We start from the raw sequence: 19,406 nt of genomic DNA on the forward strand, positions 1-19,406 counted from the left end.
GTAGATAGTTCATTTGTACCCTTTTTTAGATTCCACATATAAGTGGTATCATATGATATGTGTCTTTCTCAGTACCATACTACGTTGGTGACTGTAGCTTTGTCATCAAAAGTCAGGGAGCATGATACCTCCAGCTCTGTTCTTCTTTATCAAGATTGCTCTGGCTATTTGGGGACTTTATGTTTCCATACAAATTTTAGAATTATTTGTTCTAGTTCTATGAAAAATGCCATTGGTGTTTTGATAAGGATTGCATCGAATCTGTAGATTGCCTTGGGTAGTATGGTCATTTTAACATTATTAATCCTTCCAGTCTGAAAACACAGTATATCTTTCCATGTTGTCATCTTCAATTTCTTTCATCAATGTCTTATACTTTTTGAGTACAGGTCTTTTACCTCCTTAGTTAGATTTATTCCTAGGTATTTTATTCTTTTTGATGCAATGGAAAATGGGATTTTTTTTTTTGCTTTCTCTTTCTGATACTTTATTATTAGTGTATAGAAATGCAATAGACTTCAATAATTTTCTATCCTGCAACTTTACTGAATGCATTGAGGAGCTCTAGAAGTTTTTTGGTAAAAATTTTAGGGCTTTCTATATATAATATCATGTCATCTGCAAACAATGATAGTTTTACTTCTTCCTTTCCAATCTGGATGCCTTTTATTTGTTTTTGGTGTCTGATAACTGTGGCTAGGACTTCCAATACTATGTTAAATAGAATTGGCAAAAGTGGGCATCTTTGTCTTGTTCCTGACGTTAGAGAAAAATTTTTCAGCTTTTCACCATTGAGTACAATGTTAGCTGTGGGTTTGTCATAAATGGCCTTTATTATGTTGAGATATGTTCCCTCTATATCAACTTTGAGAGTTTTTTATCATGAATGGATGTTGAATTTTCTCACATGCTTTTTCTGCAAGTATTGAGATCATATGGTTTTTAAACTGATAGCCTTCTTGGGAGGCTAAAAGGCACAAAAAAGAAAGTATCAAACAGGATTTTTAAAGGCATAAAAAAAAAAAAAAGGCATCACAGGAGTAGAAAAAGCCCAAAGTCTGTTTGAAACAGAGTTGGATAGACAGTAATTTAAATCTTACTAGTTCTGTGAGCTTGGTATACAGCTGGTATGTTTTTTAGTGTTTGCCCATCCCATGATCTTTCCATTGTTTGTCTAGAATCTGTCTCTCAATCTTTCTACATGTGGAGAGATTCTTGCAACCATATGTGTGTGCCTGGCTCCAGGCCCTTCTAAGAAGACATAAGTGTCTCTCTAAGGAGTTTAGAATCGAGACAGAGGAACAATCAGGTTTTACAAGTGCCTGGACCTATAATTTATGACTTGAGTTGCGGGGCGGCCATTATTCTCTACAAGGATGAGGTTGCCAAGAAAAAGAAACCATTCCGCAGGAGGAGAGAGATGAATCGTGGGTGTGTTTCCTGGGTTCCCAGCACTTTCCAGATTCGGACTCAACACCTTCCTGAGTCCAGTGGCAAGTCTGCCCTTGGGTTCAGCAAAACATCCCAGGATCCTTAAAATAACCCTCCTTGCCCCTCCCTACCTTTCTTCCTTTGCAAGATTAAGCCCCAGTTGGTCTCTGTGACTTGCAACCAGAGTCTGCTAAGACATGTGAGCAAAATTGCTCACATAATTGCTAATCTCACTAAGCCTCAATGTCTGTATTTATAAAAGGAGGCGTGGAATATCTACCTCATCAGTTGGTGATGATCTAAGTGGAATAATATATGCAAAATACTTAGAACAATGTCTAGCACACAATGGGCTCAGTAAAGTTGCTCCCTCAAGTCGTAAGAGGGAGCTCTGTACTGCCCCCCTGCTCTGGGGCAGAAGGGCTAGGGTGGTTCCCGTGACTATTACGCGGTCTCTGCCTGGAAGCCTGGGCATCCACAGATAACTGGTTCTGACTGGCAAGGAAATGCTAAGGTGCCTTTCTGTGATTTCAGTATCTGGAGATGTGTTTTCAAAAAGCTGCTTTCCTTTTAAGAATAGCCTTCCTGGGCCTTTTAGAATAAACCTTTCAAATAACAAAGACAGCTTTTTCTTCCTCAACTTAAAGCAAATCAATAAACAGTGCCAGATGCTGAGGACGCAGTGGCGAGCAAGTCATACCCTTTGCCCTCGAGGAGCCCACAGGTAATAAAGGAGGTACAGTAGTCTCCTTTTATCCGTGGTTTCACGTTCTGTGATTTCAGATACCTGCAGTCAACCTCAGTCCAAAAATATTAAATGAAAAATTCTGGAAATCAACAAGTCATAAGTTGTAAACTGCTTGCCATTCTGAGTTGTGTGAGGAAATCTCACATTGTCAGCTCTGTCCCACCCAGGACACGAATCATTTTTTTTCACACACACACACACACACACACACACACACACACACACACTCTGTATTTTATTTTTACAAGAGATAAACTGACACCAAGCATTGTAAATGGATGACCACAACAAAAGCAACAATGGGGGTTTCCCTGGTGGTGCAGTGGTTGAGAGTTCACCTGCCGATGCAGGGGACACGGGTTCGTGCCCCAGTCCAGGAAGATCCCACGTGCCGCGGAGCGGCTGGGCCCATGAGCCATGGCCGCTGAGCCTGCGCGGCCAGAGCCTGTGCTCCGCGGCGGGAGAGGCCGCAACAGTGAGAGGCCCGCGTACCGCAAAAAATAAAATAAAAGCAACAATGATTGCAATTACCAAACACGAAACACGAATCATTTCTTTGTCCAGCATATCTGCCCATTAGTTACTTAGTAGCCAGCTCTGTTATCAGATTGAATGTGTTCAACTGACCCTTCTTTTACCTAATAATGGCCCCAGGGTGTCAGAGGAGGGATGCTGGCAATTTGGATGTGCCAAAGAGAAGCCGTAAAGTGCTTCCGTTACGTGAAAATGTGAAAGTTCTCTACTTAATAAGGGAAGGGAAAAAATCATATGCTGAAGTTGCCAAGATCTACTGTTAAGAACAAATCTGTCCATGACATTGTGAAAAAGGAAAAAGAAATTCGTGCTAGATTTGCTGTCCCACCTCAAACTGTAAAAGATATGGCCACAGCACATAAGTGCTTAGTTAAGAGAGAAAAGACATTAAATCTGTACAATAAGATATTGGGTGGGCCAAAAAGTTCATTCCAGTTTTTCCATAAGATGTTACGGAAAAACTGGGATGAACTTTTCGGCTAACCCAATTATTATGAAAGACCGCATTCATATAACTTTTATTACAGTATATTTTTATAATTGTTCTATTTTGTTATTAGTTGTTAATCTCTTACTGTACCTAATTTCTAAGTTAAACTTCATTATAGTATATATAGGGCTTGGTACTATCCAAGGCTTTAGGCATCCAGTGGGGCTCTTGGAATGTATCCCCCTCAGGTAAGGGGTGACTACTGTATATCTAAAAATACATCATTGCCTCACATCCCATTGTTGTGGAATAAATGCAGATTTTACTTTATAATGCTCCAGTGAATTCTACTCACTCCCAGAACATGCTAAGAAATCAGATGTGCCTACTGCTTTCTCTCTGTATGAAATATTTCGTGGACTGTTCCGTTCAAAAGATTGATTTGGAGGAAAACAATTATTGATGCTATAAAAGTGAATTCCTCTGGATGTCCATATCAACTAAAAGAGCTACGTAGTTTTTATTTTGCTGCAAAATAACAAATCATGGTGGAACTTCCCTGGTGGTGCAGTGGTTAAGAATCCGCCTGCCGATGCAGGGGACACAGACTGGAGCCCTGGTCCGGGAAGATCACACATGCTGCGGAGCAACTAAGCCCGTTCGCCACAACTACTGAGCCTGCACTCTAGAGCCCGCGAGCCACAACTACTGAAACCCGTGCTGTGCAACCGAGAGAAGCCACCACAGTGAGAAGCCCGCACACCGCAACGAAGACCCAATGCAGCCAAAAATATAAAATAATTTTTTTTAAATGCACGGTATTAAAAAAATATTTTTTAAATCATGGCAGATGTTAAAAATAGAATTTCTACTAAAATATGGAGGCAGAGAAGAAAAATATTAGCTTTTTGATTTTATTTCCAGGCAAATAATAGAGATGGATTTTCTTTATGTCTTATTTATATATTGCCTCAATAGAGTGTTGGAAGTGTTCTTGGAGCAGATACTGGGGTTTCTAGAATCATCCCTGCCCTGATCCTCCCCAGTAACTCTCAGGAGATGTATAACCAGAGCAAAGCAGGGTCTGAGGCCACGGGTTACCGAGGGCTGCCCTGGCACACCCTGTAGAGGGAGGGGCTGCTGCAGCCTCTTGGAACATTCTCCTGCCAGAGCCTTGGTTACCAGACTGCTCCTAACTGAGTCCAAACACCCCAATCCTGAACAGCTTCCAGGAAAAATAAACTGCCTAAGGGGAACTGTTGTAAAATTTCAAGTTGACTGAAATGTGCATTTACCAGTGACAAAACTTTGGGGTTTTCTTGAGAAACCCTAACTCACACTGTCGCTGTCCATCAAACACTGAGCCCAGCTGGGCTAGCGGTGAACGCCCATCTTCACAAGAGCCAACTCCCCTACAAGGAGAGTAGCCACTGGTGTTGGGGGCCCAGAACATCTCCCCCCTCCTTCCTGCTGCTTCACCAGGAGGGAGGAGGGCCTGTGGGGTGGAGGGGGTTCTGGGGTCAGAAGGCAGGGTCCAGCACTGCCGACCACCAGCCTCGGCAACCTCTTGCTTTCCATGGGGGACTCTCAGTTGACCCCCTGGTGGAGGGGGATTAGAATCTCCAGACTACCTTTCATGAGAAACAATGTTACTTGAAAGCCATTTTGAACTTGGTACATGTTGGTAATAATTTACGAGCCCGTTAACCTCTGCCCCAACTTGTCTCCACATAGCTCACAGGGAATAACAAAAACATGGGGTGATGACACAGCACAGCACCGAGCTGGACCTTCCATCTCCGGTCCCTGAGGAATGCACTGCACTGGTAAACACTAAGTGTCCCTGGAGAAGCCCCCGTGGTCCTCAGGCCACCTGCAAAGCCACCTTTAAGGCCGAACACACTTTTTCATGGTCAGTCTTCATTCTAATCCCCAGTCTTCAGGAAGTCCTGTAATGACCAGAGGCAGGAAACTGAGTATCACATCAGGTCACAGATATCACAGGCATATATGAGAAAAAGACCCAAAAAAAGGACCCTAAAGAAGAAACATGATGTTCTGAGGGAACTGTGTCTTCCCAGGGCAGAGAACATACCTGTGAGCCTGGACACCTGAAGTCAGCAGAATGTCCCTCCCAGGTGGGCGCTATAGAGAGAAAAGGATGTTGATTTTTTGCAAAGAAAATCCCTGCCCCTTGACCTTTGCTCACACTAATAGTCTCAACTCAGGTTACTCCTACTAGAACTCGATGCAAACAGCCCTAGCCTTTTCGCATGAAATGATCCATAAACATATCTCATGAGCAGCTCCTCAAACCACCCTGAAAAGAGAAACTGAGTCACACATGGAAAAATGCATGACACCTCAAGCCAGAAATGAGGCTGAATCACCATGAAGCATGCTCACGGTGAGCGGGAAGTAAAGGACACCAGACATTTCCAAATCTTGTGTGATGTTCAGATAAATCATCTTGACTTCATCCTTTTAGAACAGGTCAGTGATTATACTTGCTGTTCCAAAATGTCTGGCATCTAATCTCCATAATTTTGCTTTAAAGCTATTATTTTGCCCTTAATAATATTCCTGAAATAATCTCAGCTTTGGTGGTGCCCACTTTGGATTTTTTATTAGTTTAGTAGGTCTAGTATTTCTTTGCCTACGAAGTTTGTGAGGACATTTTCATATTTCACAAAATTGGGTCTCCCGTGGAAAAGGAGTCGAGAGCAGCAATGTTGCCACAGCTGCACTCATGCCCTATGATTCTGTCTCTGTTTTATAGTGCTTAATGATCATTAAATACTAAAATAAGAATGCCACCAACAGTTTCAGGAGGGTTTGTTATCTCTGCACTGTGTACTAGATAAGCATAATTTTTTAAAGAATTATGAATCTGATGTGTCCCAAAGAGTTTCCAAGTAGCAACATTAACTTCATGTTTAATATCACAAAAACAAAAGTACAGATGAAACAGACCTGGTTCTATCACTTATTAGCATGAAGCCTCCAGAAGGTTCCTTAACTTCAGTAAGTCATGGTTTTATCATTTAAAAAAAGATGGAGTTCTTATCTTTGGACAAAAGTGTCTACTGAAGGCCTCTTTTGTAGTCATTTTTACCTTGATGTGATTGTCATTATCAAGGCCACTTGCAAATCATGGAATCAGGCCCAGGGCTGGATGGGCCATCCCATAATAACCAGACAGCAGGTACCAGGTACTATTTTCTCAGCACTCACTGCGGGCCGGGCACAGGGCTGAGAACTTCGCACACCATCTCATTTAACCATGGCAACCCTTTGGAGGTAGTTTATAGCGTCATCCCCACTCTGTTAAATGAGGAATTCAAGTCAGCTTGAGGGTAAGTAATTCCTTCAGGAAGCAACTGTGCAGGATCAAATGGCGATGTCTGATTTGTGGTCCATGAATTATTGGATCGTGATTGTGATGACTGTAAGAGCTGAGTTCTTTGCCTTGCTTTATTTGTCACTAAATGATGATGGAGCCCCCAGCTTTGGGGCTCGCAGCCTGGATTGGAGTCTTTGCTCACCCTGCCTACCAGTGATGTGACACTGGACAAGTCTCTCAGCCTCTGTAAGCTTCGGTTTCCTCACTGACAAAATGGCCACGATGGTCATAATTTGTAACACACTAGGGCTGTTGTGAGGATCAAAATTAAATGGTACATATAAAACACGTACACAATCCTGGCACATAGTAAGCAATCAATGAATGGTGATTATGATTCTTATTATCATGATTTTATTCAGCCCAAATTTGAGAAATAAGCACTCATCCTCTGTTTTAAAAGATTTACTAAAGTACAGTCAGTTTACAATGTTTTGTTAATTTCTGCTGTACAGCAATAGATAAGTTCATTTGTGTCATATTTTAGATTCCACATATAAGTGATATATAATATTTGTCTTTCTAATTTGGTATGATAATCTCTGGTCCATCCATGTTGCTGCGAATGGTATTATTTCATTCTTTTTTATGGCTCAGTAGTATTCCATTGTAGATATACCACATATTCTTTATTCACTCATCTATTGATGGACATTTAGGTTGTTTCCATGTCTCGGCTATTGTGAATAGTGCTGCTATGAACATAGTGGTGCAAGTATCTTTTTGAATTATAGTTTTCTCCGGATATATGCCCAGGAGTGGGATTGCTGGATCATATGACAACTCTATTTTTAGTTTTTTGAGGAACCTCCATACTGTTTTCCATAGTGGCTGCACCAGCACTCATGCTCATAATCTACATAGGTGTGATCCTTATTTATTTGACAAATATGAGCCTATATTTTGATTCAGTTCAATGAGTATTTACTAGGCATCTACTAAGTGCCTAGCATGGTGAAGAATTTTTAAAAGGCATGCAGGCCTTTCTCACAAGAGTCTGATGCCTGAGAAAAGACGATTTATACCACAAAAAAACAATGCCTAGCAAAGAGAGGGCATCCTGTGATATATTTAAAAGTATGAAACTGGACAGAATCTAAGCCAAAAATATGGTGCAGAAAATAAGGAGAGAAAACGAAGGCTTTTAGGAGGAGATGGTAGTTAAGAAACAAGAACAGGTAGAATTAAGGCCGAGGGGAAGGTGAGGAGGATATTTAGCTGCAGCACTGGACCCCTTCCTGGCCATCAGGAATGACCCCCTGGGCCTCTGTCCCTAAGTCTCACAAAGCACAGGAGACCCACCCAGCACATGGTGGTCCTGAAGATATTTACTCTGAGGCAGCAGCTCCACCTGGGTGAGAAAGCCAGGCTCATGAAGGCTAGTTGCCATTCAGTAAAGGAAGAAAAGCTGCATGCAATACTAGTGCCTGTGGGGGACTTCTGCTGATAGGCACCGGGCCTGAGGGTGCATCCTTCATCCAGGAGGTAGGCTCGCTCGGAGGGCTAGAAATCAGAGTACTGGACGGAACCAGACAGACGCAGGCCAGGCTGGTCTCCTATGATATTCCTCTGTTTCCTAAGTTATCTCAGAGCCGTCTCCTTGAGGAGCTCCCAGAGCAAGTGCCTTCAAACCTTTTAAACCACAACTGCAATAAGTACATTTTACAAAATGACCTAACACATATTTATACAGGCATGTAAATGAAATGGAAATAGGAGTTTCATGAATTGAATGCATGTGATACACTTGGATCTTTTCTATCCTGATGAATGTTTTTATTCATTTTTAAATTGAAGTAGCATTGGTTTATCACATTATGTAACTTTCATGTGTACAGCGTTACATTTCTACTGCTGTATATCCTACCACGTTCTCACTACCAAATATTTAGTTTCCATCCATCACCATACAGTGATCCCCTTTCCCTAGTTCACCCTCCCCTGTGCTCCTTCCCCTCTGACAACCACTATTTTGTTCTCTGTATCTACATGTTTGTTTGGTTTTGTTCGTTCATTTATCTTATGTTTATTTTTTTATATTTTGCACATATGAGTGAAATTCTATAGCATTTGTTTTTTCTGTCTGACTTATTTCACTTAGTATAATAACAAGCTCCACCGTGTAGTTGCACGTATGAGTGAAATTCTATACCATTTGTTTTTTCTGTCTGACTTATTTCACTTAGTATAATAACAAGCTCCACCGTGTTGTTGCAAATGGAAAGATTTCATCGTTTTATGGCTGAGTAGTATTCCATTGTGTCTGTGTGTGTGTGTGTGTGTGTGTGTGTACACATATACACATATATATACCACATCTTCTTTATCTATTTACCTGTTGATGGGCACTTAGATTGTTACCATATCTTGGCTATAGTAAATAAGGCCTCCATGAACATAGAAGTGCATGTATCTTTTCAAGTCACATATTCTTTGGCTAATACCCAGAAGTGGGACAGCTGGATCATATGGTGGTTCTATTCTGAATTTTTTGCGGAATCTCCATACTGTTTTCCATACTGGCTGCACCAATTTACATCCCCACCAACACTGCACAAGGATGCCCTTTTCTCCACATCTTCACCAATACTTATTTCTTGACTTTTTAATAATAGCCATTCTAATAGGCATGAGGTGGTATCTCAGTGGGGTTTTGATTTGCATTTCCCTAATAGTGATGTTGAACATCGTTTCATGTGCCTGTTCGCCATATGTATGTCTTCACTGGGAAAATGTCTATTCAGCTCCTCTGCCCATTTTTTAATCGAGTTGTTTGTTTTTTGTTATTGTTGAGTTGTATGAGTTCTTTATATATTTTGGATATTAACCCCTCATTGGATATATCATTTGCAAATATCTTCTCTCATTCCTTAGGTTGTCTTCCATTTTGTTGATGGTTTCCTTTGCTGTGCAGAGCTTTTTAATTTCATGTAGTCCTGATTGTTTATTTTTGCTCTTGATTCCCTTGCCTGAGGAGACATATCTAAAAAAGATATTGCTAAGACCCATGTCAGAGCATATTGCCTATGTTTTCTTCTAGGCGTTTTATGGTTTCAGGTCTTACATTCAAGTCTTTAATCCATTTTGAGTTGATTTTTGTGTATGGTGTGAGACAGTGGTTTAGTCTTATTTTTTGCACATGACTGTCCAGGTTTCCCCACACCATTTATTGAAGGGACGATCCTTTCTCCATTGTATGTTCTTTGTTCCTTTGTCAAATATTAGTGTCTATATATGCATGGGTTTACTTCTGGGTTCTCAGCTGTATTCCATTGATCTATGTATCTGTTTTTCTGCCAGTACATGCTGTTTTGATTCCTGTGTGTTTGTAATACAGTTTGAAATCAGGGAGTGTGATTCCTCCAGCTTTGTTCTTTTTTTTTCAGGATTGCTTTGGCTATTCAGGGTCTTTTGTGGTTCCACATACATTTTAGAATTTTTTGTTCTACTTCTGTGAAAAATGTCCTTGGGATATTGATAGGGAATGCATTGAATGTGTAGATTATATAAATGTCCTTATCACCTAAGACAATGTTAATTCTTCTAATCCAAGAGCACAAATATCTTTCCATTTATTTGTGTCTTCTTTAATTTCTTTTAATAATGTCTTATAGTTTTCAGTGTACAGGTCTTTCATCTCCTTTTTTGCAATTGTAAATGGGATTGTTTTCTTAATTTCTCTTTCTTGTAGCTCATTATTAATGTATAGAAGTGCAGTAGATTTTTATATGTTGATTTTACTGTATTTATTATTTCTAATAGATTTTTGGTGGAGTCTTTAGGGTTTTCTATATATAAAATCATGTCATCCTCAAACAGTGATGGTTTTACTTCTTCCTTTCCAATTTGGATGTCTTTTTTTTTTTTTTTTTTTTTTTTTTTTTACTAATTGCTCTGGGTAGTACTTCCAATACTAAGTTGAGTAAGAGTGGCAAGAGTGAGCATATTCTTCTTCTTCCTGATTTTAGAGGGATAGCTTTTAGTTTTTCACCATTGAGTTAGCTGTGGGTTTATCACATATGGCCTTTATTACACTGACATACATTCCTTCTATACCCACTTTATTGAGAGTTTTTAATCATAAATTGGCATTGAATCTTGTCAGATGCTTTTTCTGCATCTGAGATGCATATGAGATGATCATATGGTTTTTATCCTTCATTTTGTTAATGTGCTGTATCATGTTGATTGATTTGCAGGTGTTGAACTATCCTTGCATCTCTGGGGTAAATACCACTTGATTATGGTGTGTGATCCTTTTAATGTATTGTTGTATTTGGTTTGCTAATATTTTGTTGAGGATTTTTGTATCCGTGTCTATCAGAGATACTGGCCTGTAATTTTCTTTTTTGTGTGTTGTCCTCGTCTGGTTTTGGCCTCATAAAACAAGTTAGGAAGTGTTCCCTCCTCTTCAGTTTTTTGGAAGAGTTTGAGAAGGGTAGGTATTAAATCTTCTTGGAATTCACCTGTGAAGCTGTCTTGTCCTGGACTTTTGTTTTTGGGGAGCTTTTTGTTTACTGTTTCAATCTTTGTACTAGTGATTAGTCTATTCAGATTTCCTATTTCTTCATGAGTCAGTCTTGGGAAATTGTATTATTCTAAGAATTTGTCCATTTCTTCTAGGTTGTACAATTTCTTTGGCTTATAACTGTTCATAATATTCTCTTATAATCCTTTATATTTCTGTGCTATTGTTATTTCTCCTCTTTTGTTTCTGATTTTATTTATTACAGAATTCTCTCTTTTGCTTAGTGAGGCTAGCTAAAAGTTTGTTAATTTTGTTTATCTTTTTTTAAAAAATAGCTCTTAGTTTCATTGATCTTTTCTATTGTCTTTTAACCTTCTATTTCATTTACTCCTCTTTTTAAAATAGATCTTTATTGGAGTATAATTGCTTCACAATATTGTGTTAGTTTCTGTTGTACACCAGAGTGAATCAGCCATATGCATACATATGTCCCCATATCCCCTCCCTCTTGAGCCTCCCTCCCATCCTCCCTATCCCACCCCCCTAGGTCATCACAAAGCACTGAGCTGATCTCCCTGTGCTATGCTACTGCTTCCCACTAGCAAACTATTTTACATTTGGTAGTGTATATATGTAGATGCTACTCTCACTTCACCCCAGCTTCCCCTTCCCACCCTGTGTCCTCAAGTCCATTCTCTATGTCTACATCCTTATGCCTGCCCTGAAACTAGGTTCATCAGTTCATCATCATTTTTTTTTTTAGATTCCCTATATATGTGTTAGCATACGGTATTTGTTTTTCTCTTTCTGACTTACTTCACTCTGCATGACAGTCTCTAGGTCCATCCACCTCACTACAAATAACTCAGTTTCATTTCTTTATATGGCTGAGTAATATTCCATTGTATATATGTGCCACATCTTCTGTATCCATTCATCTGTCGATGGACACTTAGGTTGCTTCCATGTCCTTGCTATTGTAAATAGTGGTACAATGAACATTGTGGTACATGTCTCTTTTTGAATGATGGTATTTTCAGAGTATATTTCATTTATTTCTTTTCTTTATTATTTCCTTCTGTCTACTGACTTTGGATTTCACTTGTTCTTATTTATCTAGTCCTTTAGGTATAAGTTTAGATTGTTTCTTTTTAATATTTATTTGGCTGCGCCAGGTCTTAGTTGAGGAATGCAGGCTCCATAATTGTGACATACAAACTCTTATTTGCAGCATGCATGTGGGATCTAGTTCCCTGACCAGGGATTGAACCTAGCCCCCTGCATTGGGAGTGTGGAGTCTTATCCACTGCCCCACCAGGGAAGGCCCAAGGTTAGATTGTTTATTTGAGATTTTTCTTCTTTCTTGAGGTAGACCTGTACTGCTATAAATTTCCCTCTGAGTACTGCTTTTGCTGCATCCTATAGATTTTGGTGTGTTGTACTTTCATTTGTATTTGGGTAATTTTTTATTTCCCCTTTGATTTATTCATTGACCCAATAGTTGTTTTATAGCATGTTGTTCAGCCTCCACATATTTATAATTTTTCCACTTTTCTTCTTGTAGTTGATTTCTAGTTTCATACCACTGTGATTGGAAAAGATGCATAGTATTTCAATCTTCTTAAACTTACTGAGACCTGTTTTGTGTCCCAACATATAGTCTATCCTTGAGAAAGTTCCTTGTTGACTTTCTGTCTGGACAATCTATCCATTGATGTAAATGGGGTATTAAAGTCCTCTACTATTTTTGTGTTGCTGTCAATTTCTCCCTTTAGGTCTATTAAGCACTTTTTTATATGTTTTGGTATCCCTATGTTAGATAAATATATACTAATTACTGTTATGTCTTCTTGATGAATTGTCCCCTTTATCATTATACATTGTCTATGTTTGTCTCTTTTACCTTTTTTGGCTTTAAGTGTATTTTGTCTGATGTAAGTATGGCTACACTCACTTTCTTTGGGCTTCCATTTCCTTGAAGTATCATCTTCCATCCCTTTGCTTTTAGCCTGTGTTTCTCTTTTTAAATTTTTATTTATTTATTTATTTATTTTTGGCTGTGTTGGGTCTTCGTTGCTGCACACGGGCTTTCTCTAGTTGCGGCGAGTGGGGGCTACTCTTTGTTGCAGTGCACGGGCTTCTCATTGCAGTGGCTTCCCTCATTGTGGAGCACAGGCTCTAGGCACATGGGCTTCAGTAGTTGCAACATGTGGGCTCAGTAGTTGTGGCTCACGGGCTCTAGAGCACAGGCTCAGTAGATGTGGCACACGAGCTTAGTTGCTCCGCGGCATGTGGGATCTTCCCGGGCCAGGGATTGAACCTGTGTCCCCTGCGTTGGCAGGCAGATTCTCAATCACTGCGCCACCAGGGAAGCCCGAGCTTGTGTTTCTCTTTAGAGCTGAGGTTAGTCTCCTGGAGGCAGCATATAGTTGCATTTTGTTTTTTAATCCATCCAGCCACTCTGTGTCTTTTGACTGGTGAATTCAATCCATTTACATTTCGGGCGATTATTGATAGATAAGGACTTAGTACCACCACTTTATCTTTTCTGGTTGCTGTGCACCTTTGTTGTTGCCTTTTCATTGTGTTTCTCTCTGCCATTTTGGCTTGGTGGGTTTTTTATGATGTTTTCTCAGTTTCTTCTTTTTTAATGCTTTGTGTCTCTTATTTATATTTTGTGGCTATCATGGGATTTTTATAAAATGTTCTATAAAATAGTTATTTTTCTGCTGATAACATCTTATGTTCATTTACCTATATAGGTTCTGTCCTTTCCTTTTTCCCTTTTTTGTTTTCCTTGTCTCAAATTATCCCTTTTTATTCTGTGAGTATGTTACCAAATTGAAGTAGCTATAGTTATTTTTCTACTCCCCCCTTTTAACCTTTATGCTCTAATATAGTGTTTAAAAACCAATTCTGATACAGAGTTGCAATTTTCTGATTGTCTGTTTATCACCTTAATCAGTGTTTTGTATAGTTTTGCCTTTTTGTTTCTGGTAGAATTTCTTCTAACATTTCTTGTAAGACAGGTCTAATGTTGATGAATTCTCTCAGCTTTTGTTTGTCTGGGAAAGTCTTTCTTTCTCCTCCACATCTGAATGATAACTTTGCTGGATTGGGTATTCTTGGGTGGCAGTTTTCATCTTTCAGTATTCTGAGAATGTCATTCCATTCCCTCTGGGCCTGCAGAGTTTCTGCTGACAAATCTGCTCATAGCCTAATAGGAGCTCCTTTGTAAGTTACCATCCTTTTTTCCTTGGTTGCATTGAAAATTCTTTGTCATTGAATTTTGACAATTTTAATGTAATGTGTCTTGTAAAAGGCCTTTTCGCATTGAGGTTATTAGGTGTTCTCTTAGCTTCATGAACTTATATATCCAGTTCCTTCCCCAGGTTTGGGAAGTTCTCAGCTATTATTTCTTTAAGTAAACTCTCTGATCCCTTCTCCCTCTCTTCTTCTGGGACACCCATTACCCTAATGGTGCCCTTCCTAAAAGAATTGAATATCTCTCATATAATTTCCTCATTTTTTAATATCTTATTTCTCTTTCCTCTTCTACTTATATCATTTCTAGATTTCTATCTTTGAGCTCACTAATTCTCTCTTCCATATGGTCTGCTCTATTTCCAGTGCTTTCTGATGCATTCTTCATCTCATTTACTGAGTTCTTCAGCTCCTGAATTTCTGTTTGGTTCTTTTTAGAATTTCACTCTTCTGGGTAAAGTATTCCTTCTGTTCATCAGTGTTATTCCTGAGCTCATTGCACTGCCTTTCTGAGTTTCTTGTATCTTACTGAGTTTATTCCTGGCAGGTATTTTGAATTTTAGATCACAATATTCCATCAGTTTAAGATTGGTTTTTGGAGAATTGTAAGTTTCATTTTGTGGCACGGTGTTACTGTGGTTCTTCATGGTGCTTGATGAGCTGTCCCTCTGCTGGTGCGTTTGAAATAACAAAAGCGTTTTTATTTGACTCTAAAGAATCATCTGGTAAAAATTTAGAGGCCATTCTTTTGTTTCTCAGTAGGTGGCGCTATAGCACAAGTTTTTGGTTTCTCTTACCTGAGCTGCTTATGTTCATATTTGAGAGTTTGCACTCTCCACTGTCCACAGCCTCTGTCAGAGGTGTTGCCCTGTGCCCTTGCTGTCGCTTCTTGAGCCTCTGGGGTCTTAGGTACCTAGCTGCTCTCAGTGACTCTGGCATCACTGACTAGGACACTTGGATAGTGAGCTCTTTTTGCCATGACTGAGATCCCCTGATTCACAGGCTCTGCGGCAGCTGGGGGTGTGTGAGGGTGAGGAGGTAGCCAGGATAGTGGGGGCACCTCTGCTGTGTCCAGTGTTGTAAGGTTTGTAGGTTCCACCACTGTGGGGCATGGGAGTCAGGACCAGAGTTGTGGGCACCTCAGCAGCTGGAAGAATGGGTCCCAGGCTCCACTGCCACTGCTTCCTAGTTACCTGTGGCCACAGGTGCCTTGCTGCCTGAAGGCTGGAGTCATGTGCACCGCCTCCCCTGATGCTACCAGATTCTCTGGTGCTGTGGGCTTAGCCATCCTAGCCAGAAGGCCAGGGCTGCAGACACCACTTCCAGGTTCCCTGGCTCCACATCCTCTATGTGTTCCAGTCCACATATTTGAGCATATATATATGCTCATGTATGAGCATCATCTTCCAACGCTTGTCCACCTTTAGACGCACAGATGTGTGGAATTCTCTGGAACCTTGTTGGGCAGAGGTATCTTTGTTGAGCTGTAGATGTTCTACTGGGTGTAGAGTGAAAAGGAGAGACAGAGGGAGTGTTTCAATCAGCCATGCTGCTGATGTCACTCTGCCACCATTCTACATTTTGCCTCTATGGTTTTGACTATGCTAAGCTCTGCACACAAGTGGAATCATGTAGTATTTGTCTTCTGGGGACTGGCATATTTTCCTTAGTGAAATGTCCTCAAGGTTCATCCACTTTGTAGTATATGTCAGAATTTCCTTCTTTTTAGATGATGGATATTTCATTGTATTATATACCACACGTGGGTTGCTTCCACAGATTTCCCAGTCCCAGAGTCCCAATGCACAGCAGCATATAAAGGTTCAGAGACATCCAGGAGATAGGAAACCGTGTTTATAAATTTTAAGCGTATGTCTGTGTATAGGCAGAGACAAGGACTCCTCCTCCTCTTTTTATTTATTTATTTATTTTTTTGCGGTACACAGGCCGGTCACTGTTGTGGCCTCTCTCGTTGCAGAGCACAGGCTCCGGACGCGCAGGCTCAGCGGCCATGGCTCATGGGCCCAGCGGCTCCGCGGCATGTGGGATCTTCCCAGACCGGGGCACGAACCCGTGTCCCCTGCATCGGCAGACGGACTCTCAACCACTGCGCCACCAGGGAAGCCCCAGCCCCTCTTAATTTTTAAGTGTATCGTATAGTATTGTTAACTATATGCACATTGTTATACAACAGATCCCAATAATTTTTTTCATCTTGCATGACTGAAACTATTCTAAACAGTGCTGCAATGAACATAGGGGTGCATATATCTTTTCAAATTAGTGCTTTAGAATTCTTTGGATAAATACCCACAAGTGTGATAGCTGGATCACATGGTAGTTCTTTTCTTAATTTTTTGATGAATCTCCATGCTGTTTCCATAGTAGTAACACCGAATCACATTCCCACCAACACTGTAGGAGGGGCTCCCTTTTCTCCACATCCTCACCAACGCTTGTTATTTCTTGCCTATTTGATAATAGCCATTTTAACAGGCATGAGGTGATCGCTAATTGGGGTTTTGATTTGCACCTGCCTAATAATTAGTGATGTTGAAATCATTTTCTGTGTGGGAGAAGCAACAGAATTCAAGGGAGGATGGAGACATAGTCTTGGAACAGACAGGAATCTGGCGCCTTTGGGGGCGACAGTCAATAAATAGTAGGAACTGCTCAACAGTCCTGCCTTGGAGCTACTGCCAGAGTGGCTTTAGCCGTTTTTCTGCCCTGTGTCACTGCCTTTGAGATGTGCGGTCCCATGACAGATATACTGACCAGCTACATGTAGATCACACGTCAAGCTCTTGGCTGGGAGAGGGGAGAGAAAGTGACCAGTGAGGGGACCACATGGGTTTCTATAGCAGAATAGCAGGTGACTTGGATTTGCCGTCCCAGCGAGACGACACACAGTGGCAGAGAGGCGTTCCACTTTGGGAAATGACACTTTCTCCACATGAGCATTATACAGCACTCATCAGCAAAACATCTTTGTGTGCCTACAAGGGATATGGTAGAAAACAAAACCAAGAGAGTCCCTGCCGTCGTAGAAAGAAGACACAAAATAAACGAGTGTGGTGGTGGTCTTAGAACATGGCCCCAGTTCTCTGGCGCTCCTCTCAGGCAGAGGTGGAGTTGATACCTCTCCGCCCTGAGTCTGGGCGGGCCAGGGGTTGCTTCAGCCAATAGAGAACGGCACAAGTGACCTCCCAGACTAGCTCATAAAAGGCCATGTCTCTCGGAACACTTGCTCTTCTGACTCCTCTTGCGGGCGCACCTGTACATGCGCTCGGAAGCGCATACCAGGTGGAAAGGCCACATGGTGGCACTGTACTTGCAGTCCCAGGCGAGCATCGTCTTCCAATGAGCGCAGCACAGGAATCCAGACACGTGATTCTAGCCCCCAGCCATCGAGGTCACCCCCGACATCGTGGCACAGAGACAATTCATCCTTGCTGTGCCCTGTCCAAATTCTGACCCACAGAATTCGTGAGCACCGCAAAATGGCTATTGCCTCACCAAGTTTGGGATGGTTTGTTATGTAGCAGTATATATTCAGAACAAGCAAATATATAACGTTAGTGTTATGCAACAGCAGTGTTAAAAAGAAAAGCAGGGGAGGGGAAGTGCTGACGAGGAAAGTGGCAAATGAAGTGACTTGGGCCAAAGCTGTTAAGGAAGAAAAAAAAGCGAGCCAGGACGAGGGGCAGAGCAAGAACTGAGAACCGTGACTTGTGGCGTCCAGGAGGGTGTAAAGCTGCCGAGCGCTGCTTGCCTCGGGCTCACAGCTTCCCAGGGTGGCCCCTTCCCACCGGCCTGAGCGCAGAGAACCACACATTGTAGCTCCTAAATTCAGGCCAGCTGCTTCTCTGGGGGAACTCAACCACATTTTTATAATTGATTTTTGTTTAATCCTGGGTAATTTAAGGGACCTTTACGGGCACTTTTGACCAAAGGCAATATTCCTACCCACTTTTTAATTTACTTTTTTGCACAGGGTATAAAAATTGAAAGGTACAAAAGTTCCAGAGCAAAAAGTCTCCCTTCCACTCCTCTCTCCACCCCACCCAGTTACCCTCCCTCTGAGGCAACTCTGTTACCAGTTTTTGGGGGGCGTCTTTCTAGAAGCAGTCTCAGCATTTAGAATCAAACAATAGCAAACAATACCTATCATTCTACGACTTGATTTTTTTTTCACTTATGTCTCAGAGTTTTCTCCAGATCATTCCATAGACATGTTTCTCATTCTTTAACACTTTTTCTTTTTTGCGTTGGAATAATTTTAGTTTTACAGAAAAATTGCAAAGACAATATACAGTTACTATACACCCTTCACCCAGCTTCCCCTGATATTAACATCTAACAACTGTGGCACATTTGTCAAAACTAAGAAGTTATCATTAGTACAATACTATTAATGAAATGACATAATTTATTCCAGTTTCACCAGTTTGTCCACTGACAGTCTTTTTCTGTTCCGGAACCCAACCCAGGGTACCCATAATGCCTAATCATCGTGTCCCCTTAAGTCTTTTCCAATCTGTGACAATTTCTCAATCTATTTGTATTTTTAGGACCTTAACACTTTTGAAGAATACTGGCTAAGTCTTTTATAGAATGTCCTTCCATTTTTCTGATATTTTCTCATGATTAGAATGGGATTGTAGGTTTCTGGAAAGAATAGAGTGAAGTACCCTTCTCAATTCATCATATTAGGGCCTTAACAGCATGACATTAATGGTGGTATAACTTTAATCAGTAGGTTAAGATTGCATCTGCCAGGTTTCTCCACTGTAAAGTTATTATTTTTTCCTTTCTGAGCTCTATTCCTTGGAAGTGGGTCACTCAGTCCAGATCACACACAAGGGGAAAGGAATTAAGCTCCATCTCCCAGAAGGGGGCAGGGATAATTTACACATATTATTTGGAATTCTTCTGTGGCGAAGATTTTTCCCTTCTCCCCCATTTATTCATCATTCAGTCATGTTTTAAAAATTGAAATATAATTGATTTACAATATTAGTTTCAGATGTACAACACAGTGATTCAAAAAATTCATAGTTTATACTCCACTTAAAGTTCTTATAAAATGTTGGCTGTATTCCCTGTGCTGTACATTACATCTTTGTAG

The 19,406-nt window shown here is 40.8% G+C and overlaps 1 pseudogene; it reads left to right on the forward strand.

The window, feature by feature from the left end:
• The first annotated feature begins 4,906 nt into the window (after positions 1–4,906).
• LOC112412441 (chromobox protein homolog 1 pseudogene) overlaps positions 4,907–19,406 on the forward strand; it is a 32,775-nt pseudogene continuing 18,275 nt past the window's right edge.

This window comes from Neophocaena asiaeorientalis, unplaced genomic scaffold, assembly GCF_003031525.2.
Source record: "Neophocaena asiaeorientalis asiaeorientalis breed wild unplaced genomic scaffold, Neophocaena_asiaeorientalis_V1.1 scaffold490, whole genome shotgun sequence".
NCBI lineage: Eukaryota > Metazoa > Chordata > Mammalia > Artiodactyla > Phocoenidae > Neophocaena > Neophocaena asiaeorientalis.